Genomic DNA, 23,580 nt, shown 5'->3' on the forward strand with positions numbered 1-23,580 from the left:
AGCCAGCAAATCTGAAAGGAATCACAAGGATGCTACTGCTTACTGGAGAGAGAGAGATACGAGCCTGCTTGAAGAAATCCCCGGCCAGGAACAGCCTACTTCAGGAAGTTGCTGACACGTCAACTCCATGTGCCTAAAGCGCCTCAGCAGAAAAGCACTTTATGTTCAAATCCATTGTTTCTGAAACAGAGGTCTGAACCTTTGCACTGTGACTGAGTTTCTGGTTTGACTGAGGATCTGAAAAGGGGGCGTAGAAGGCTTTCCTGCAGTGAGCTGTTATGTACAGTCACCTCCAAACTACCAGTTGAGCGGGCATAGGAAACGAACAACTGCATGTAGTGTGTTAATGCAGGGACTCCAAAGATCCCTCTGTAGACTGCATATACAAAGAACATGACCAAGCCTCCCTCAGTCAGGAGCTGGAGCACAAGGAAACAGGCACCACGCAACATCAGGATGAGGCATCAGCTCCTTTCCATCCCCAAATTTAAATTGTTGAATTCAACATTATTCCAAACGAAGAACTATTTTGCATCTCTGGCCTCATCAGGCTGAAGGAAAGCCAGCCGTAGTTTGTTCCTGAAAGAGCCTCAGACTCTACTCTTTCCTCCTAGGCCCTCCCTAACTCTAGTATAACTCTCTCTAATTTCTTATTTTATTTCCTGTCTACCATCATCCTCAAAAGCATGACCCCGAGGTGGAACGCCACACACTACAAAGCTGCTTGATCAACAGATCCGACTTGGGCAAGTTTTCTTAAGCTTTCCCTACTCTTACTCATAAATATATACACACACAATACACACATATATGTAAAAATATACACATATACACACACAAAGGTTTATATATAGTTTTTTTTTTCTTTTTTCTTTTCTTTTTTTTAAGGAATCCATGTCTTCTAGAGGACAACCACAAAAACACAGATATCCTCAGTAACTCCCTGACACTTTTCAATATTTGAGCTTTGCTTGCTTTTAGGGTCTTGTCTGCAACAGCAAGGTTTAGCGGGGGGGGGGGGGGGAGCAATGCTGCCACCAATTCAGTTGCACCACTGAGTTTCACATGATTTAGCTACTCAAAGATGCTCAGCCTCAAGAGTGCCAAGGGAACAGATGAAGTAGACTTTATTGGAAATTATTATTCTCTACGATCCCCCAGGCACAGAGAATCTTCCTGATTATTTAATAAAATTACAGCCTCGTAACTATGACTTCTTCCAGGCCATATCCCCACATCTGCCTGCCACCTCTGGCTATTAAGCTAACTTCTTGCTTGCTTGCAAATCCTTCTGTACATTATATTCCTCATGATTGCTCCCTGCACTTGCTCTGGCAGAAAAAATATGCCAAGAATAATTGGAAACTAACTGAATTCATATAAAACTAGTTATACGTGTCAGAATAAGTTGCATCTGCATCCAGTATACTACTAATTTTAGTACCCTTATGTTTCCTAGTCAAGAAGGCTTTTTTGTAGAGTAAAAGAAACACAGAACAGTAAAAGACCTTTCTCTAGTAGGCATAATTATCTATATAGAAAAACAGTAAGGGAATCTTTCTATACCTTGCTCTTGCCTTTCATGATTTCAAAGGTATATCATGAAGCTTGTAAGATATCTTTGAAATGAAGAAAGTAAAAAAAAAAAAAAAAAAAGTATAACACCTGTTGTACGTGAAATTCTATGAAGTACTCCTGTAAACTCTAAAACAGAATTGTGATATAATACTTGCAGGTTAATATGGGCTTTTGACATCAATCCACAAACCTTCTGAGACAGGACGAAGAGGCTCCAGATCAAATCAAGGGCAAAGAGTATGGCAAAAGCACTTTGATTTTGAAAACAAGTGGAACCAAAAAAAAGAGCCCACCCGAAATAAGAGTTTTTAATTACAGAAAGGGTACTCTTCTGTCCTCTTTCCTTATAATGAAGGCCCATAACCCTCCCAAGAAATGTTTCACAGCTTCTTACAAGACAAATTGTGATTTTAGGTAATTTAAAATTATGTTATTAAATATATTACAGAAAAATCACAATTCTCTGAAACAGTATAACATGGTGATATTTCTATTAAAATCTTTACCATGGGCAAAATTAAGGAAACAGTAACAGTAGCTGACAAAATTTAAATCTATTTCAATACGTTAAAGAACTAGAAGTACAAGTTTCATCAAGCGTGAGAGTTCAGCTATCTAACAGAATACACAATATTTACTTAGAATCTTGAAGATTCTAAGATTTTTTTTATATCAAGTCAAGATACACTTTACTGTGTATAAAAAAGCCTATTAGACTACTACTTGGAAGTTTCTAGAATGTTTTATCTGTGACTCTCTCCAGTTCCTAAAATATTAAACTAATGACTCTAATACCGTGTTTTTACAGGCACAGGTAGATAGCACGAGTATTTTTAAATACAGAACATGTATACAGCAGACTGTCTGCAGAAGACCAATGTACCCAGAATATCTGACAGCATAAAGATTTTATGGATGCTCCTGAACAAACCTTATACACGACATACCCGTTTCTGATGCTTAATGCAGTCATATGAAACACAAACCAGTAACTTTACGGTATCACATATTTACTTTCATCTACCCTTCCTTAAAGTATTAATACTGCCTTACACACACAGTTTTGTTCGCATGCAAACAAAACAAACCCTATTTCAGAACCATAAAGTACTGTGATGTCTTTAAATGTTCTCTTCTGTGCTAATGCTCTGTTGTTTTAAACTACTCAAAGCCAATCAGAAATATGTGCAAGATAACACCCCCCGCACACTGCACCTTTGCGTTTCTGGCACACAGTATTTCATTGACTGAAGGGAAAGTTTTCCAGAGACTCCTGCTCAAGTTTTAACAGCACGTTCTCACTGCAGAGCAATGGGATTAAATTTACCCCCCCATCTCATAAGTAACCTGCTCTATTTGATAAAAATGTGTCTTTTTATTTCAGCTAATGCTTAGGTACCTCTGTTACTTTCAGAAGATACCTGATGTGTTACACATCAGATTTTATGAAGAAACCCACACAACCATGTAGGAAACGTGCAGTCAAGCAGTCCTCTCAGCCATCCCTTCCCATGGTGGTCTCTGGGCAAGTACCATATCTTTACTACTGTTTATTTTTCAGGGCCTTAGAGATTTCTGTTGCTCTAAATTCAGATCTCTACTCTTGTGCTCAAGAGGTGCAACGCACTTAACCTTTCAGCTTCCCTGGTCTGCAGTGCTGCAGAATGTTATGCCATCTACACTAAACCAGAAATTTAACTATGCTTTGATGGCTGACTCATAATTTTATGAGCTGATAAATTAGAATCTCCCCATTTCAAACCTGCAAACCTGGATACAGTTTATAGCGACAGATATGGTAAGTCTAAATTTATCAGTTCCTGGGAACGTAAATCTACATCAAACAGGATGGAAGCTAAGCACTTACCTTTTCAGCAGCACCTTTGTCCAGCACCAGCACGCAGAGCAAAAGCCAGCAACTCCTGGCTCACAGTCGCTCCCTCCAGCTGGGGGGAGAGAAAGAATAAAATGGGTCTGGATTAGAGACACGCAGGAAAAAAAGATCAAAGAGTACTTTATATGAATATCAAGATATTGCACATAGATTAAGCAAACAATCACTTTTATTCTAAACACAAATTATGCAACAAGATAGCGCACACACTATTGTGACTTGTTAAGAGTCCAGTGACTATTATTTGCTAGCCACGGAAAGAGATCCCAAATTATATATAAAATGAAAAGCAGAAAGGGAAAGAATATCCTAAGTTGTTCCTGGCTTGCTAAAGAGTTGACAGCCCCCCAGTAAGAGAGTTACAGCTTTAAGTTTCACATGAAGACCTTTCTTCATAATGAAAAAAGATAAAAGTCCTCTATACTGGAGCTCAGACAGCAACTGAAATTCTTGTAAAGTTTCTATATAGAGAACACATATAGAAATGCTATGTATCATCATAAACTAGCCTTCTCTTAGAGCTGTTTGAAAACTGAGGTTCACGTTTTTATGCTTTACAAAGGAAAATCCCAAAACTTGTACACTTCCCAAATTCTTTACATAATCTCCTCAAATTAATCCCAGGGCCGCCTTCAAGCCAACAGTAGTCAGCCAGCAAGTGCTAAGCATGGCCACATGCTTCCCCCCTTCACAACTGGTGACTCCGGCAGCAGCTCCATGCGGGTGCTTCCTCGCCTCCTCCTCACTCTCTGCCTTTGCCCTACCAGGGCTTGACAGGCACCCAACAGTCTGTCCAAAAAGAGGCAACCGGCACTAGCAGCGGACCTGAACCATTTCACTATTTCCCCTACAGCACAAGTCACACACTCTTCCTTTCTCTCAGATGCAGACAAACTGACTTTCTAGCTGCTATTTAAGATACACTTTGGTTCATTAAGGAACAATTCCCTGCTGCCTTCCTCTATTCTGAGGAGGTTTTGCTCCTGCTCTTACCATCCCGTCACTTGTGGGTTTCCATAGTTGGCAGAGCCTGACACAAACAGTTAACTCAGTCTGGGAACTCCCTCATCATCATCTGCCTAAGTTTAAACAGAAACAAAACAGTGCAACAGCTGCTACTGGAGCCTCTGAGTATCAGCCTACTCCCGTTTATTTGTGGCTACCGCTTTTAGGTAGTATGCAGCAAGACAGTGCTCCTCAAAGGCACTTCCAAAGTTTCTTCACCTTTCTCCTCCCCTTATATCTATTTCCACTGTTTACTTTCATGTTCCAGTTTTAAAGATATTTTCTAAAGAAAGACAATGTCTAGGATTAGCATCTAAACAACTTCCTCTCCATTTCTGTTATGCCACTGAACTTAACCATCTTGACCAGCATGCAGTAGCATAGACTCACAGCAGCAGGAAGCATGAGGGAGGCAAAAATAAAGAGAGGCTGCCACCTTGCCTCAATATCTCAAAAGCAAACATAAATTAAAAGGGTAAAAGATTAAGTTATCCAATCTGTTTTCATCTGAAAGCTGACTTTTTGATGTTAGACTATTTCCTGAATCTTTCTACTAGCTTATAACACTTTTTCTTCCAACCCTTCTGTCGGGCAGGCTATCGCATACTTTAAGGCATTTCATAATCTCATTTCCCTTGCTTCTAGTTATGCCCCTCCTTACCTTGCTAACCTAATTAGTTTCTGTCCTTCAAGTATGTGCCTCTCAAATATTTGTAGACTGTTATCACTTCTCTCAACTACACTCCCAGTTATCACTTAGCCAAGGTAGGCATATTTGTCCATCAGCCCTTTTGGTCTGTACTCCTTTGTCACTCTTCCCTCAGCTCCCTTTAATCGGTTTACATCTGTCTAGAAAGAAGATGTTTGGGCCTGCACACTTGGCAAGTTAACTCTCATAGTTGTTTAAGAAGGAACTTCTCTATGACGTGGATAGCCCAAAGTCATAATAATTTGTTTCTTGCTGCCCTGAGGCATCTGCAAACTCATTAATCTGCTGCATAGCCACTCGCAAGGCTCCTTGTCAGCACTGGTGCTTTTCCAGCTTCACTCTTGCCCTGATACACCCCCCAAAACATTTCATATTAACCTCTCTTTTGACTGCACTAGTCTGCATCCTCTTCAATGCCTCTCTGCAAAAGAGAAACACCTAATTTTGATACTCTCCCTCTATTTCTAACATCTCTAGTTCTTCTGTGTTACTGCCCCCTCTTCATCTGCGTTTGATTCACCTCCAACATTCATCATCTCTTGCAAGTTTAACTAAAAAAATCAGCTGTAATAAAGGTGATAAAAAATACATATAGTATTTCTCAGCAAGATACCATGAGACAAGGTCCCCACATGGCTAGATATGATGTTCAGCGATATGATGTTCAGCACTACTGCGAATGTGTTTACAGCTCTTTAACTTTCTGTTGCAAATTTCCTGCTCTCAGCCCAAATTATCTAATGTAAAAGGACAAGATCAGAACAGGCAATCTGACATATCTTAAGCCACGTATGATACACTGTTAAGCTGCTAACAGCACCATCAAAAGGCATTTATCTTCCTTCCACACATTACCCAGCTGCACATTCCCTTTCTCAGGCCACTTCCGCCCTGTGCTGGCATATACTATGGGGAGCCAGGTATTTTTCATTTCTTTATTCAGTTCAAAGATGCACAATGGATATTTATGCATATTTATAATGGTACCATGCACAATATTATGCAGGGACAAGAGAAAAGTGGGACTGCGTGAGAATTTATGCCACTGAAAAATACCCAGTGGATACTGGCCTTGTGTTTGCAGTTGCAAGCACCATCTCAATACAGGAAAGCAAACCTGAATTCCTGTGAACTGGGAAGTCTGCAAAAACCCAAAGTCTTCTCAGGAACAGAGGGAAGGAGAATCATTTTGAGCATGCGCACACTGAAGATTTCTGCATAGCTGAGGGGACAAGATGAATCGAACACAAGGTAGATCTGTTAAGGAGCTGAATTCTTTCAGGGATTAAAAGCAACTATAGGCTGAAGGAATACAAGAAGACATTGTTTATTTGAACTTTGCCAAAAGATTTTGTGAAGTCCTTCACAAAGGGCTACTCAAGTCACTGTGCATGCAGAAAGAACAAAGTACTGTCACAAGCAGGAAACCAGCAAAAAGAAACAAAGCAGGAATCCCTCATCAGTGCTGAACGTGGAAGAAGGGTATTTGTGGAGCTCTCAGAGATTAGCATCTATTTTCTTTCAGGCTCTTATTAAATATTTGCAAGAGAAAGCAAATTGTGAAATAAAATGTCAACTAAATACAACTTTTAGCGAGGTTGATTATTTAATTATTTAATACAGGAGATTGTGGATTAGTTTAGGAGACTGTAACAGAAGACAGCCCTTGGACAGTTTGGGGCCAGAGCAACAGGGAAAATGACAGTGAAATAAGAAATAGAAATAGGTCTTTAATTATGAGCTATAAATTCCCTGTGGCAACTCTGTAAGAATGTACGCTGTATGTCAGTGCAAACAGTCATTGGATTAGTAGTATTTAAGAGTGGTAAAAAAGTGAATAAGATAGTTTGGACAAAATAATACCGACGTTCTATATACTAACATTATACTTCCACCCTGAATGTCTTTCAGCCCACACTGACTGAAACAGTATAAAGCAGAAAGACAAATGCTCAAGGAAACGCAATGAAAATTATCAGAGCAAAGCATATGCATAAATCTGAAGAGAAGCTAAGCAGAAATAAGTTCAGTACCCTTACAATCACAGAGAACAGGCCTGGAAGGAACTTTTATCAGATAGCATCACTGACCCCTAAAGCATTCCTGACATGCTTGCCTGTTACCTTTGCTAAAATCTTCTATGACAGAGCCTCCACAAGCTCCCTAGGAGATCCACCCTACTACCTAACTACTTGTGCTGTTCAAAAGTTTTCCCTAATGCCTACTCTAAAGCATCTTTTCTGCAACTTATGTCCTTTACTTCCAGTGTTATCCTGTGTTAACACGGAGGACATGCTATTTTTTTTTTCCTCTTTGCAGCGCACTTTAAAAAAAATTAAGTTATTTTCTCTTCTCCAGACTGAATAAGCCTGGTTCTGTTATTCTTTCCTTGCAGGTCACATTTTCATTGCTCTTACTTTCTCCTGAACTCTCTCCAATTGGTGCTCACCCCTCCTAAAGTATGGTGCACAAAAGCAGCTGCAGCATTCCAGCTGACATCTTTCCAGTACACAGCAGAGAGAAGGATTACCCTACATGCGTCAGATGCCGGGCTCCTTCACAGACATTATTTGCATTGTTGACTCACGGTCAACTTATGATCTACTACAACCTCTGCTTCTTTTCCACAAGCGTACTACTTGCTGAAACAAGTTGTTTACTTTAAGCAACAACCACCTGACTTTTAATTTCACTGTGTGCTTTATTTAAAGTGGAAGAGAAAAAATAGGGGAGAAAAGCAATGCAATATCTATGTAATCCATTATCAGAGCAATATTTTAGTAAGAGCTAGTAATCTATATAAAAATAAAAGTCATCTTTAGTTGCTACAGACAAGGGAGATGGGCATTTTTCCTTCAAAAACCAAAACACTTTTTCTCATCTCATTGCCTCCATTGCATTCAGTGGGATGTGTGGATGTGTGGGATCTCTTAAGTGCTTTTGAAACTGTCACTCATAATTACATAATTGTCCATTGTGGGGATTTTTATCACTTCCTCCAAAACATCTGGTCATCAGGTACTACTGGAAACAAAACACTGTGTTACATATATCACTGTTGTGACTGGACACGGCATTCTCATCTTGTCCTTTTTTTTTCTTCTCTTAAGTGCATTTCATGACTCAAAGTAAGCCAGAAGAGAGGACTGGCTTTTATAATAGTAAGAATTACCATATCAAAGAAATAGAGATGAGAAATGACAGATGGAAATTTTTCTCATATATTTTTATACATCTACCTATGAGTTCTGAAAGCTACTGAACAGTATTTATGCCAAGACCTAAAAATACCACCTATAGTTAAAACAGGAAGCCGTATTTCGTGACCAAATTGTTGAGACAGCATCATACCACCATTTCTGTTTTAACTATATTCTCATTGCTATTTACATTACAGCACACACCAAAAGGCTTCAGCCTTGTCATATATCATGTATCTATCGAAACACATATACAAGCATGCAAATACGTCTGTATACATAATCATTATTTCTGTATGTCTAATAAAAGACAGTCCATATCCCATATACCTTTCAAAAGAAACAGAGAGAGCAGATAACTATTAGAAGGGATGTAATATCCTGATTTGACAAAAACAGAACTGATGCAGCAATGAAAATGAATTACCAAAGTTCACATGAAAAGCAGAGCAAGGAAGCTAAGGCAAATTTTCTAATTCCAGTTATAGCATATTAACCACAAAGCCATCGTTCTGCTTACCCTTCCCTATAGTCGCTAGCTAACACTGACGTAAGATGCTCGCACCTAGCACTCGCTCACGTCACTGGCAGGACCAGCGCTAATCGATACCGAGCAGTTGTCCAAGAACAAGAAAGGAATAGTCTCATACTGCTGCATCTGGGAATTCATTCTTTCCTGGGCCAAATTTAAGAACTCTGGATCACTGTTCTCATTCCTCGTTCTCTGTCAGTTCACACCGAAGGCCTACACACAGGCAGGGTTTCAGCAAGCCATTTATTTCACACCTGAAGTAAACTAAGAGCGCAGTTACTGTGGTCCAACAACTAAGAGTTGGTTGTTAAGTCATAACAGCTAGAAGATTGTTTCAGATACTGCACCCTTTAAAAAAAAAAGGATCACGGAATGCTACTAGAACAATCAGAAATAATAATAATAAATAAAAAGAAGAATAAATCACACCTTGAGTTAAAGTACAGCACTTCTCTATGTCAACAAAGCTTAAGAAAGAGAGGATTAACTGAAGAAACAGCACCAAACCACCAGACATTTGCTTCTGTACTTGAATAAAGCAAGGAAAAAGAAGTAACAGCGGCATCAGAAGTGAGCATATATTTTCATGAAGAAAGTCAGAAACACTGTAGGAAATGATGGAAAAGAGAACAGCTGAACCAGAAACTAGATTAGAAAATGACATCTCTCCAGAGCCCCAACAAATCCATTACAAGATGCTAGAGGGATGTTAAAAAACAAGGGACTTCTGTAGAGATGTGTAGTCCGTCTTTATGCAACACAGTGGTTATGTATTTACTATGGAGAGTAAGGCAACACATTGAAACTAAAAATGACTGCATAATGAAAGAAGTTGCAAAGACAGGAAAGCATTTGATCAAAGACAAGTACAAGGCAACGCATCTGGGAAGGTTACAAATGATATAACAATTGCTATGGATTCTTTTCAATCGTAGGAAAGACTCCACAGAGAGGAAACCGGGGGAATATAGCACGAACGTTACACTGACAGAGTTTAGTAAAAAGCCTAATACAGGACCATAGCAAAGCACAATCTGCAACAAGCAAACAAAAGAGCAAAGTACTGATGTGTACGGGGGCATGCAGCAGAAGTATCTAACCAGGTACTTCTACGACCTATTTTGTTCGTTTTATATTAACGATAGCTTTCTAATCGCTCAATGTTATATTCAGGCAGCAGGACCAGCCATGCATGGAAGAGCTCAGTTGGCTATTAACATATCTTGAAGCTGGGGCATACGACAAATTTTTACAGAGGTACTGAAGAATCCCAGGTCTTGTTCTCTCACCACCAAATAAAAAATATGCCAGTCACGTTACAGATAATACTTTATACTGCAATAAAGTAAGCCAACTACTCCCACCACATAAGCTGTCATGTGATAAGAGCCAACTCCATTTATATTAGTGATATAAGTACTTCCAGTCAGAGGGCAATAAAATATCAGTAAAAATTGGCCAGAAATGCCTAACTGGGACAATTCATAAGCTCCACCCCTCTGCAGAGTACTGCAAAAAGAGGATGGACCATGGGCCGGATTAACTCCGCTGCTGCTGTGGCTCCAGTCTGCTGTCCATACTTCTCACCCTTGAATGACATTACAGCTCTTAGTCTCCTTCTGCATCTCTCACACACAGCTTTCAATCTAGCAATATCAAAATGACTTACAGAAGAAAATAAAAGAGTCCTCCCAGTAAACACAAGCTAATTTACATGAACAGCTATATGCCGATGGGATTTTCTGGCTCATGCCAGAAAGAGGAGTAAACCAATGTCAGCTAAAGACAGAATCCATCCCCTCTATCTAAAAGAAATGCCTGCACTCTATTAATACAATAGCCCACCTACATAAATAAAACCTCTCATTTCAGCTGAGTCTTCATGATCTCTCTGGCATCCCATCACCTTCTCCTCCTCACAGCAAAACTCTCAGGAGGGCCTTTGACGCAGGTTCTTCATAGCAAGCCTGTTGCTGAAGTACACTGGACAGGAACGCATGTCTGTTTTTATTACCTACTCTTGGCAAGTTACCGTTTATAAACAATTGGGTTGGAACTAAGAAAAAAAAAAAAAAGCCAGCAACAAACAATAAAGTTCTGAAGGAAATGCCCAAATAAGTATTTGCAAGTCAGCACGGCTCGAAATGGAAACTTACTGTCTGGAAGTTAAGGGAACCTGCATTCTCGTTTGAGAGCCTGACTGATGTGCTGCGTGACCTCAGGGACATCACTTGATCTTTCCCACATAAAAGTCTCCTTATACACCCTTCCTAGGTACCTCACTTTGAGAATTAAAAAATAAATATACTGTAAATCCTCAATCCTATTATTACTACTACAGTTACTATGGGGGCTGAAACTGTCGTCAGCAAACAGGCAGGATATAATTTAATTTTCTTCAAATATTTATTATGCGACAACCCAGCCATCTGCTTAACGCGCGCTATATTTAGTTTCTGTCTTAAAAATCACAGGGAAAGAAAACACCAGCTTCTGCCTCTCACTTCTACACATCCTTTCCAGCCACGCATGCACTAATGCATGGCCAATATCAATTCAACCACAGCACACAAGAAATCACAAAAAAGCAGATAATCTTTCAGCTTAGATGAGAACAATTCCAACCACAAACTTATTCTCAAAGATACCAAAACCAGAATCCCTAGTTTTATCTGTAACCAAGGCTAAAACTGTAATTTCAGCTTTGAGGACAAAGAACAGGGTATGAAGGAAAATGGAGGAGTAAGAGTATATAGATGGCAATAAAGCACTCTGCACAACAACCTTAAGCTAAAGGAGGACAGTTATAAGAATATTACATATCTATACAGAAAAACTAACTCTTTAGTAGCATTAATGTCACTCCAGCACATTATAAAATAAATCATCATTCTTAAGTAACAAGTATTATACAAAGGTGCCTTTGGCTTCTAAATGCATTCTATTAGGATGTTTTTATGAAAAGGCTTTTCTTCTCTCAGTTTGCATAGTACTCTCCCAACAGCCTATATGCAAAACCTTTATCTAACATGGATCACATCATATCACTGAGACTGAGATAATACAAATCAAGGAGCTAGCAAGAAATCTTACCTAATTAATACACAGTGAATTTCATAACGAGAAAAACAACAAACCAGAAGGCACCATGTTTAGCGTTAGGCTAAGCTGTGCTAATCTCCTCCTTTTACGCTTCCCCGTTCCCTCCTCTGCAAGCCAAGTTGCATGGAGCTGATCTAGGGCAACCGCTACTCTTCAAGTCCTGCTACTCTTCAAGTCCTGCGATCATGAACAGCTCCCAGCACACCGCTGCTCCTGGCACCTGCATCCCTTACTTTGCCAGTCCTGGCCCACCAACCTAACTCCAACTAACCCTGCTGAGTTCTGCCTAGGAGTATGTCCTGATTTTCTAGTGCTATTTATAAACTGTGATATCACATCAGGTCAATCATACTTCTCCCAGTGGCCAATATATCTGACATTGCAACAGAATAGTACACGGAGATCAGGCCAAAGAAACGCTAATGCATAGGTGAAAAGGCAAATGCGTAAGCCAAACATGTAAATGCACAAAAGACTTTCAGAGTTACGATGCTTTTTAATCAGCTTATTTTCAGGTATTTTCACGCTGATAAGTCTTCCTCAGTTTTCACACAATCAACAGTTAACATTAAATAGTGGCACATCGACATCAGTAATTAATTTATTGGCATTTTATGGTTGGATGGATAGCCAATAATAATTCCTTCACAGAGTGCCTGCATTTTATCCAGCAAGCATGCATGTTTGTTGACTTGGTTTTTTCCCTCATGAAATGCAAATTCCAAATGCACGAAGCAAATGTTTTTTTTTTTTTTAAAAACTGGAACTAACAAAGAAAAACAACAGTAAGGATCTAAAGATTATCTTTTTGTACACAAAACAAAAAGAAGGCTAACTATTTGAGAGGACAGATATACAATTATTTTAAAATTACTTTTTTGTTTGTGACCATAACTCACCAGTTCAATTTCTCTCATTCTAGCTTGTGGTATTACATGTTTATTGAGAAGCAATTTGAACGGAAAAGATACAGTTAGCTCTGCCAAAACCTGTCTGCACCTAATATCACAGCACAGCATCTATGCTACAAACTCAGAAACTCTAAGTCGGGGCTGCTTTGTACTAGGCTAGCGCAGAACTTCAGGTGTGACAGGGCAGGACTGGGCAACATAAGGCGTTTTAAACGTGCAAATGACAAAGTAACACCAATAGGCTCCCCCCTATTCAACTTGCCCTTTACAATTCCTGGCCAGCAGGACCAAAACACAGCTGCCCACTTCCGATTCACACTCCTACGGAGCAAGGGCTGAGTAGAGACAACTGCAGAGGCCTCCAACCTCTCTTCAGTTTTTCAACAAGGACAAAGGTTAGGACAAATACAACAGTCAACAGACTTCAGTCCAAAATTAGATCCAAAACTGGATTTTGTTTACATGGAACATGATCTGAAGGTTAAAGACGTAATACCGTATGCCAGACCCCTGTACAAATAACAGCTAAATGTATTTGTTACAGCACTTGAAGCTACCTCCAAGAAAATTCTCCATTATTCCTCAACCTCATCAAAGGCTTGTATTTATTTTAAGTATCTTGCCTGGATTACAGAACATGTTTCTACCTAATGTTTTATCACCAGCGTGATCACCTGAACATAACACCTTGTTCTGAGTGGGATCTTCATAACTGTTTTGTCGTCTAGTAAGAATTATAGTTATTTAAAGTATATAAAAATGTCATTCTGAATTTGTCCTGAAACTCATTCACATCAGTATCCTAACATCTACACTGTCTAGTCCCAGATATTTCCAAGAATAGCAGAAGACAGCCTTGAAGACAAATTTGCAGAATAGTCCTCAGGAAAAGTAGTCCTTCTTAGCCACTAAACTTTAGAGATTACCTTAAGATCAAGGAAGGAGTCTGTCCTTTCCAAAGGCTTTAGAAGTTTGTTTTCAGTTGCAGGATTTGTCTATATAACAATTACTACTCTCATAGCACAGAAAGATTACTTCTGAACTCCAATAAATTTTAGCACCAATGATGTACTGCAGCAATGAATTCCACAAACTAATTGTGCAGTGAATGAAATATATTTCCTTTTTTCAGAACTAAATTATTTACTTTCCAATATCATTGACAGCCTCTCCTTCTGCCAATGGCAAGCTATCTAGTCCTGAATCACTACTCAAAATGAGAAATTGTCAACATCTCCTTTACAGAGAATCTATTTCATAAATAAAAAGAACTCTGCAATGACTGTAATTCTTAGAGATGCTGTAATCCGTATGAATGTGACTGGTGATGTGTAGACATCTGCATCTGAGATTATGTTCTGCACCGCAGCACTCTGCGCAGCCCACAGTACTACACGTTCCTTAGCCCTGTACCAGGGCTAAAGAGCAGAACGATGAGCACCTCCTTCACAGCTCAAAAAGCAGGGCCGAGCAACAGTGGGACCAAAGGCCCACTGTGATGTTAATAGCGATACCATCATCATGAAGAACCATAGTAAATAGAGAGTTTTTAAAGGGCTGCTGGGTTTTTTGAGTATGTGTCAGCATAATTATCACTGCCGGTTACTAGAGAAAGGCATTCTTCCCTTGATGGTGGGAACAAGTGTAACAGCTGTACAAATCAGCTACTTACTGGAGTACTGTTCTTCTGAACCTGCCGTGAGACCTCATTCCTAACTACGGGATGTGAGGATTGCAGAAGTCAGTGCCTTGCTTCCTGCTGCTATTTTACAGAATTAAGAAAGTGGCATGTATAAAAACAGGCCAAACGATACCTAAAAATTAGTTAAAGATGATAATTAGCTAACTGGCAAAAACCAAGAAATACACTAAACAATCCACTTTCAAATTCTGATAAGGCAATTCGTCCTCTTCACCCATCACAAATTGTTTTGGAGGGATGAGTAAGGCATCTTTGTATCCCTTTGACTGCCATGAAGTGCATCTTCTATCCTAATCTGGCCAGAACTATTGACAGAAGCAATAACCAAACCCTAAATCAGTGTACTTGTTAGGTGTGACCCTCTCTCCAACTGAGAAGCCTTGCATAGACTGCAATTTACCTTTTGCCAATTACAGATGGCACAAAAACTAAGATTACTCCTGAAATAGATTAAATATCTTCGTGTCCATCTTCAGAGATACCTGATTCAATTTTTCACACAGAATCACAGAATCGTTTAGGTTGGAAGGGACCTCTGGAGTTCATCTAGTCCAACCTCCCTGCTCAAGCAGGGTCCTCTAGAGCATATTGCCCAGAATCACATCCAGATGGGTTTTGGCTATCTCCAGGGAAGGAGACTCCACCACCTCTCTGGGCAACCTGTTCCAATGCTCTGTCACCCTCACAGTGAAGTAGTTTTTCCTCAGGTTTAGGCGGAACTGCCTGTGGTTCAGTTTCTGCCCGTTGCCTCTTGTCCTGTTGCTGGGCACCACGGAGAAGAGGCTGGCCTCATCCTCTTGACACTCCCCCTTCAGATACTTGTGCACATTGATGAGATCCCCTCTCAATCTTCTCTTCTCCAGGCTCAACAGGCCCAGCTCTCGCAGTCTTTCTTCAGAGGAGAGATGCTCCAGCCCTCTAATCATCTTGGTAGCCCTCCGCTGGACTCTCTCCAGGAGTGCCATGTCTCTCTTGTACTGGGGAGCCCAGAACTGGACACAGCACTCCAGGGGAGGCCTCCCCAGGGCTGAGTAGAGGAGCAGGATCACCTCCCTCCATCTGCTGGCAACACTCTGCCTCATGCACCCCAGGAGACCATTGGCCTTCTTGGCCACAAGGGCACTCTGCTGGCTCATGGTTAACTTGTTGTCCACCAGCACTCCCAGGTCCTTCTCAGCAGAGCTGCTTTCTAGCAGATCAACCCCCAGCCTGTACTGGAGCATGGGATTATTCCTCCCTAGGTGCAGGACCCTGCACTTGCCTTTGTTGAACTTCAGGAGGTTCCTCTCCGCCCACCTCTCCAGCCTGTCCAGGTCCCTCTGAATGGCAGCACAGTCTTCTGGTGTGTCAGCCACTCCCCCCAGTTTAGTATCATCAGCCAACTTGCTGAGGGTGCACTCTGTCCCTTCCTCCAGGTCATTGATGAATATATTGAACAAGATATTGAACAATATTTCTTGTATTGACAACTAGAAAACATGAACCAGTACATAAATTCTGTTGAAGAGATCTGCTATTATTTCCCTGGTGTTAGCCACAAAGGCTTTTCTAAGGTTGAGTAATCCCTTGACTTATGAGAAAAATAATTCTGGAAGGATCGACAGTTGTTAAAATATTAAGCTAAAGAATGTCTCTGATCTGTGCCTGATGATGAGATCACCACTATTTCTGAAATGACAGAAGCACACGCAATAGTTTGAAGCCATTTGGGGCTGGCAATGACCACTAAGCAAATAACAATGACGATGTTTTGCTAGGAGATAAGAAAAAAGGCCTTCTGGCACTTTAGATAGGGAGTATGATCAAGTGTGCTCAATCTGGACGAGCCAAAGACATTCAGATTTGTCATGTAACAGAAGATCAGTGAAAGAGTCACTATTTTTCATGAGTTTTGACACGCTTGTCTAATGTTAAGAAGTTAAATATGGATATTTGTTGAGCTCTTCCTTGTCATAATAGGCTGCAAGCAAAGAAGGTCCCACTTGCCTGACCCTTTATTTCCTCTCTTCAGTAGCAGAGGTGCAAACAATGCAGTAAATCAACGAGACAGTCCAAAGTGACATCTACTTTGGAAAATCAATATTTTGGGAGGTCCTATGAAAAACCAATAGCGTATGACCCAAGCACAAACACTAAGATAGGACATAGACCTGCCTTGTGTGTAAGCTACTATTTTTCTGTTTCCCTCCTGTTCCTGAGAATTCAATTTAACTATCTCCAAAGAGCAATGTGTCCTACTCACTTCATCTTTTTCTTAAAAAAATGTTTCTCTGAAATAGTACTGGAAAATAAATAAAAATAGTTACTTGCTAATTAGGGAGCCAAAGGGGGAAGAGTGGACACAGCAGGCACTTTCGACTGATGCACCTTATTCAGATGAGATAAAAGGCAGACCACTCCCACAAAAGAGCCTCAAGCAAATATCATTCTTCCATTTGATCAAAAACAAAAAACTCCTGGCACAGATGAACTACGAACTACCTAGAGCTTTCAAACAGCTGAATTTAATGCTGAGCACAAAGTGAAAAATTCAATTGCAAACCAACATCTCAAGTTCTTTTTAAAGACATTCAGAGAGCACTTCTTCACTTTGATTGTCTCTCTTGGTAAGGTTTCTCTCATCCAAGTCTGAACTTTTTCCTACCTATTGTGTTCTTTCTTTAACATGGAAACCATGTATCCACTAGTTTTTTCCTTTCAGTGTTGCTAACAGAGGCAGTGGAACATGACTCACTTCCTGTTTGTTTGCTGTTGTTGTTTTTTTTTAAACCCCCCAGCAAAATCTGTGTTTGTCTCCCATTCCAGCTTTCTGTTGCAGCACACCTGAAGCCACGTCCCGCAGCTGGCTCACCCAGCCCTTCCTTTGCCCCTTTGTAGTGAATTTCTACAACATTACAAGAAAGGCAGACACCCCAAACTTTACATGCAGGTTGCCACCAGCAGTCTTCCAATAAGGCAGCTTTGCAAGAAAACAGAGGTGAATCACAGTTTGTTTTTAGCACAGAATGAGTGGTCAACTGATTGGATAAGCTCACTGATCTCCTCAATATGAAGACATGGATTTACACTAGGCAATTTGGAAAAAATAGTCTCCTTTAATTATAGTCCCTAGTGAACTGCTGTTTGCACAGATGATCTTTGTTCAGGACTGATTAAAAAAGAAGTACCAGATTACATGTCTGCTGAGCTACACCAGCAATTTCAACATACATAGACTACTGTAACAAAAACTAAAGTCTACAGAAAACACAGCAAGTCTACTCAGAGTCCCTACATTTAAAACCCTTCAAAACTTAGTTGCAAAAGGACCCATCCTCCAGCAAAAAGACAAAACAAAAAAATAATCCCACAAAACAGAATTATTGATGTAGAAAACAGTAATAAAAACTAATTACTCTTTTTCTTTATAATAAAAAGAGAACCTGAAAAAGTATTATCACTGAAAAGGTTCTGTGGTAACACACTACTGAGATAAAAAGAGAATCATACCTCCCTGAACTATAGCCTCAGTCCTAAATCTAAAATGCTTTCTTCAAAAATTGCTCACAATAATTTGTTTTGTCCAAAGACTTACCATGTCAGCTATTATACCGGGATATACTCTAGAGATGCAGACTTCTTCACAGACTAGACGAACTCGAGGTGATCAAAGTTCTGGGTTGTTTGGATAAGTAGCAGATGGATTAGGAGAGGGGTTTGATCATTTATCCTATGATCTGCAGGATCTGCTGCTCCCGTAGCAGTTTCCTGCCTGTTTCCTCACTCTCCTTCTGGCATGGTTTTGTGGCCTGAGGAACACCTGTGCCACTGAGTCTTTGTCTTGCAGCTTTTCCCCAAAAGCAACAGGGCAGGGAAGAGAGGCTGGTTTGAGAAGGGAAAAGAAAACACCTCATCTGGACAAGAAGACTGCAAAAGGAGAGAGGAAACTACTGACTCACGAATTGTATATTAAGTTGTTTCACCACTAATGTCACAGGACCTCCCACCCTCAACTTCTCCGCTTCCCTTTTTCTTAAAGGCACTTACATTTATGGGATTTTTTTCTCCCCACAATCTAGCAAAACTTAGCTATCATTTAGGCCAAAACACTAGTGCTCTCATCACAAAAGAGAAGATCAAAGGACAAAATACAGGAAGTAATTCAAGGTATGACTTTTTGCAACTCATTCCCTAAAGACAGGAAAAAAAATATCCCAGCAAACACAGCAAGCTGAGCTCCCAAGATTTAATGTTTCAAGGCTGCAAGTTAAATTGCACATAACACTCTATAACACCAGTGAGGAGAACATATAAAAAAAATCCTTGCTTAAATCACATTGTTGGGTTCTAAAACTCTAACTAACATCGGTAGATACAAGAAACTCTTATATCTGTGGCATGCTTTCTTCCTTACAGTACATACAATAATACAAGGGTAGATGGAAGAATTAACAGAACAAGTAGGGAAAAATGAAAAACGAAAAATGTTCTTCATCCATGCAAGTCATAAACTGTCATATTTAAGGGGAATGCATTACAATTGTATAGGCCATCTTAATTCCGGTATATTACTACTTATTGGTGTTTGTCTTTACAACCTTCAGAACACCTGAACGTGGGAGTGCACGTGCATGCACATACCTCTTTCTGCATCTCTCCTCTTGTCTGCAATTTCCATGTTAAATGAAAAACCTAAACCAGAAATTTCATCACATAGTCATCACACTGATAGCACAAGGGCCACCAGCAGAGCTATCACCTTCTCATCTGCCACACAGCTATTTCGAGCTAACCATAAATTATAGCAACTATAGGTTTTTTTCTCTGTATGGAAGAACTGTAAGAAGGAACAAGCATTGCCAGAGAGTTTTAGGTGATTTCTGACAGCCACATCTTGAGATTTGGAGACCTGGTTTCCATCCAAAGGCACATGAAAGTGCCACCACCCTTCCATCTACTTCTTCCTATCTGTACCATAACTATTTCATTTTCTTTTCTCCTCCAAAACCAATCTCTCCCACCTAATCTCTTATAATCCACCCTTCTCAAACTCCTCATCCCACCCTTGCTGTTCACCTACCAATTCCCCATCTAACATGTCTCTCTCTGGCAACATAAGCTGAGTCATGCAATACCCCCTTAGAGCAATATTTTCCATTTATAACTCCCAATCACCTAGTTCAACCTCAGCACGTCCATCATCTCTTTGAACGCCATTCATTCACTAGAATCAGCCCTCTTTTTTAAACAGCCATCTCTCGTTCCCACAGATCTCATTTTCAGTTCCCATCTTCTTTAGGGATCCTCGTGGGTCAGTTTGTACTCTGGCCAGCTCTAGCTCATAACCCAAGGTGCCCCAATCCAGGAGCTTCTTCCTCTCCCCTCCGTACAGAGGCTGCAGAGCACAGACTACAGGATCGGTCCCCAGCTCTGGTGACAGCTCCAGCGCTGACCATATCCCAAAGGCCTCTAGAGACCTGTGATTCACGGGAAAATCCAGCTCAGCCCCAGGCTCAAGTACACTCATCGTGGATGGGAACTTCAGAGTTTTTAAGTTCTACAAAATCTTAAGCATGTATAAGGTACATTTTTTCCCTTGATGTCATATCTCTGAGCGAATTTCCATGGGATGGAAAAAAAGTAATGCAATATCAACAGCTACATATTTTATATATATATATATATATATATCTGTATGTGTATATATATGTATATAAAACATATAATATATAAATATATGTATACATCCTTATATTCTTCTTAATAGCCATAAAAACAAAATAATGAATATCCATTTTTGTTATAATTCATAATCATTTCCCTATCCCACCCAGGCACACCAGCGGAAAAAGCACCAGCCTTGATATAAAGATTCTCTAGAGTACATACACAAACCTTAATACTTATCCACCTACTAAAACAAACAGTGAGAATACTTTTCTCCAGGAAGGGGAATTGCAGTGTGATAGTAAAGGGTAAAACTGCAGTAGAAAATGCTGCAATCACGGTAAGTACTAGCCCAAAAACCCTCAATGCTTCCACCATCTTCTGATGAAAATTTATGTGACACAGTGCTGAGGCTGAATTAATTCTACCTATAAATACTGCAAATACTCGCATCTCTTGCTGAAAAGTAAGCCCAAGGTTTTGCAGGCAAAAGCAATGTGTATCATACGTTTTGAAAACCTACACAGTGGTTTAGTAAATACTTATCTTTACTTGCCCGTTGGAAGAAAAGGAAAAAGAAAAGTACGGGGAGCAAAGTACAAAAACCTTTCAGAAAGAATCAAATTCCTCCTTTTCCAATTTGCTTAAATGTGCAGAGAGAGGGTCTTTTGATGCCACACCTGTGGCAAATCAGCACATGCTACTGAACTGTGGCAAGCAGCATGATGTGGTGTGGTAAGAACAGCTCAGAAGGCCAGGAAATAGCGCTTACTGAACCTGTTGGGGTAGAAATCTTCACAGGAGCTCAGATGCACGGACATCACAGATCTCTCAATGCAATGAACTTTCCCGAGACACAGCTGCTCTTTAGAGGAAAGTAAGTCCCACTGCCTAAAGCACAGCCCATGCAAAGTCATAGGATGAACAGCTCTTCGATATAGAAATAAATTGCATTAGAAAAGGTAGCTTTTTATTAGAGCTGGCTTTTGGGTCTCCTACTGACAGCTGACATCTTTCTCCGAAGCAATGCAGTACAATGTCTTATATTTGTAAACTACTTTAGCTCTCTCATAGTAACAGAAGAAAAACATTATGTTTGCTGTTTAAATAAAACAATCAAGAAGTGCTCTTACACAAATTGCCACGTCGGATACCACAACTGGGTGGCAACTGGTTTGTAATCTCTGGAATGGGGCCTTAGAGTCCCAGCACCATCTTTCAGAGAAATAGCAGCTGGCACGCAAAGATCAGAAATGTCAATATTCATTAAAATTACACTCCAATGTGAAAGTTTTAAAGCCATATGACATTTTCAGAAGTACCAGGCTTCGGAAAAAAAGTGACGTCGGCTTTCTCCTGGAAAACCCAGATGCTGTATTGTGGTACAAGCCAACTCCCAAGGGAGAATGAGCGTCCCCTGTCATAGGTGCTCTCAGTCTCACCACACACATACTCCTTTTCTCACAAACCAGTGCAGATGGTCAAAAGGAACTTGAACGATCTTGAACTGTTAAGAGGTTGATACACTTCACTGGAGTTAGAAGTAGAAAAATACGGTAAAGGTAATCTGTCTGGCTTTTGGAAGGGCTGGGGGCTCTGATGAATGTACTTATTGCTGTAATCTTGAGCCAAATGCCTAAGGGTAACTGCTATTTCAAATCCTCTAAAGCCTTGAAAACAGACAACCCATTGTTTAAAGATTTTAACTAAAAAAACCCAAGGCTGCAGACCCTCAGGCAGAGAGAACAATGAAACACTAGACAGGAGAGTACTTTGCATTAGTTATCAGCCCACATATTGCTATGCTCTGCACACTATTCAAGAAAGAGCAGCAATTGGACCGGTGTGTCAAGAAAGAGCTTTTCTTCAGAGGAAAGAAAAAGGAGATTCCTCTGCCCAGTCACATAGCTACATGCTCCCAGATGCACCATACGCCAAAGGTTTTAAGCCTTAGTAGCGATTATCTACGCCCAATATGAGCTATATTAAATAGGCACAGAATTTTTAAAGCACTTGGCACTTGCTTTATGGTAATGAGACCCCTTTAATAAAATGCCTCAAGCTGAATACTTAAATATTGCAGCATTCAAAAATCAGTAATCACTTATAACTTTCTGCAGCTAGTACATTTAAAGCACGATGATGCTGTGCTACCAGCGTAATGGGAATGCTGACCTTGTGCAGGAAGTTTGCCAAACCAAAAAAAATGCACTGTACGACTCGCTCCCCAGGAGAGAGATCCCATATCTGAGCGACCGCAACAGGGGAAGAACTGCTTCATTTGCTGCTGTCATTTACTGGTTCCCAGACTTTGCCATTTCCAAAAATAATAAAAATTAGCAAACATTTCTAGGAATTTTCACATGACATTTCCTCATCGCTCTTTGAGAGGGTCTTGGATGACAGTGACAAGATAAAAAGCCTTTTGCACCAATGCTACCAACTCCTGACCAGACTCAGATCAGTACTAACCAAAAGTCATTTCCATTTTTTAAATTTTATTCTCCTATTTCTCAGCTGTAAGGCTGGCCTTAGAGCAAGAAGAAAGGGATGAGAAGTCTCCTTACACTCACAGAAGGAATTTCAATGCACTATGCAACCCCTTCACACACCTTTACACGAAACATTTTCTCTCTGCTTTTCCTTTATTTTCCTCCATGACAAGTGGAATAAAGCTAGATTGCAAGGTTTTTCCAAAAAAAAAAAAAGTTACTTAAGGATATTTTATTCTAGGAAATCTAATTTTAAGATTTGAGTGTTGGATTAGATCCTAATGTCAGTGCAGACATGGTCATCCTTATTTGCATTTGGCCACGAGTTCCCTTCATCCTATTCTGCTCATTATGAAAGTCCTGGCATCTGTGCTCACAAGCTTTCCAACCACTTCCCCAACTTCATCAGTAGTTTCATAGATGAACTGGAAGACAACTGTTGTGAAAGGTCACGACCACAAAGGAAGATGCAATTTCTTACGCAACTTCGTACAGTCCCAGGAAAGGTTTCAGATATCCCAACAGAGATACAATAGCAGAGGCTGGTGAGCATGAGTGCCAAAGGGTTGCGTAAAGAGTACAAAAACAGTAGAGGTCTCAATGTCAATGTCTGTTTTCAAAGTTGGAGCCATCCACACCGTCCTGGCAGAGGAAGCACAGAGTTGTTAACTCACTAGGCCATGAAGACCAAACAAGCTCTGCATCTCTAAGCAAGGCTTTCTCCAGATCAGGATGAAGCCTGATGATGGGAAAAACAACAGAATTTTGCATTTCCGTTGTTTATACTTCACATCTGTATGAAGAGGTGT

General features: G+C 40.2%; 1 protein-coding gene across 16 annotated transcripts in view; it reads right to left on the bottom strand.

Moving 5' to 3' along the window:
* NDST2 (N-deacetylase and N-sulfotransferase 2) overlaps positions 1–23,580 on the bottom strand; it is a 145,596-nt gene that overhangs the window by 113,034 nt on the left and 8,982 nt on the right. For 12 of the 16 annotated variants that reach the window (XR_011142208.1, XR_011142206.1, XR_011142204.1 and 9 more), the window contains exons 1-2: positions 18,208–18,553; positions 3,446–3,524 (exon numbers count right to left, since the gene is read on the bottom strand). The gene's annotated coding sequence lies outside the window, so the exon portion shown is untranslated. Of the gene's footprint in view, positions 1–3,445; positions 3,525–18,207; positions 18,554–23,580 lie in introns of those variants that run through there. The other 4 variants (XM_068950420.1, XM_068950417.1, XM_068950414.1 and 1 more) reach the window with 1 other exon arrangement.

The sequence above is a fragment of the Struthio camelus genome, chromosome 7 (assembly GCF_040807025.1).
Source record: "Struthio camelus isolate bStrCam1 chromosome 7, bStrCam1.hap1, whole genome shotgun sequence".
Taxonomy (NCBI): domain Eukaryota; kingdom Metazoa; phylum Chordata; class Aves; order Struthioniformes; family Struthionidae; genus Struthio; species Struthio camelus.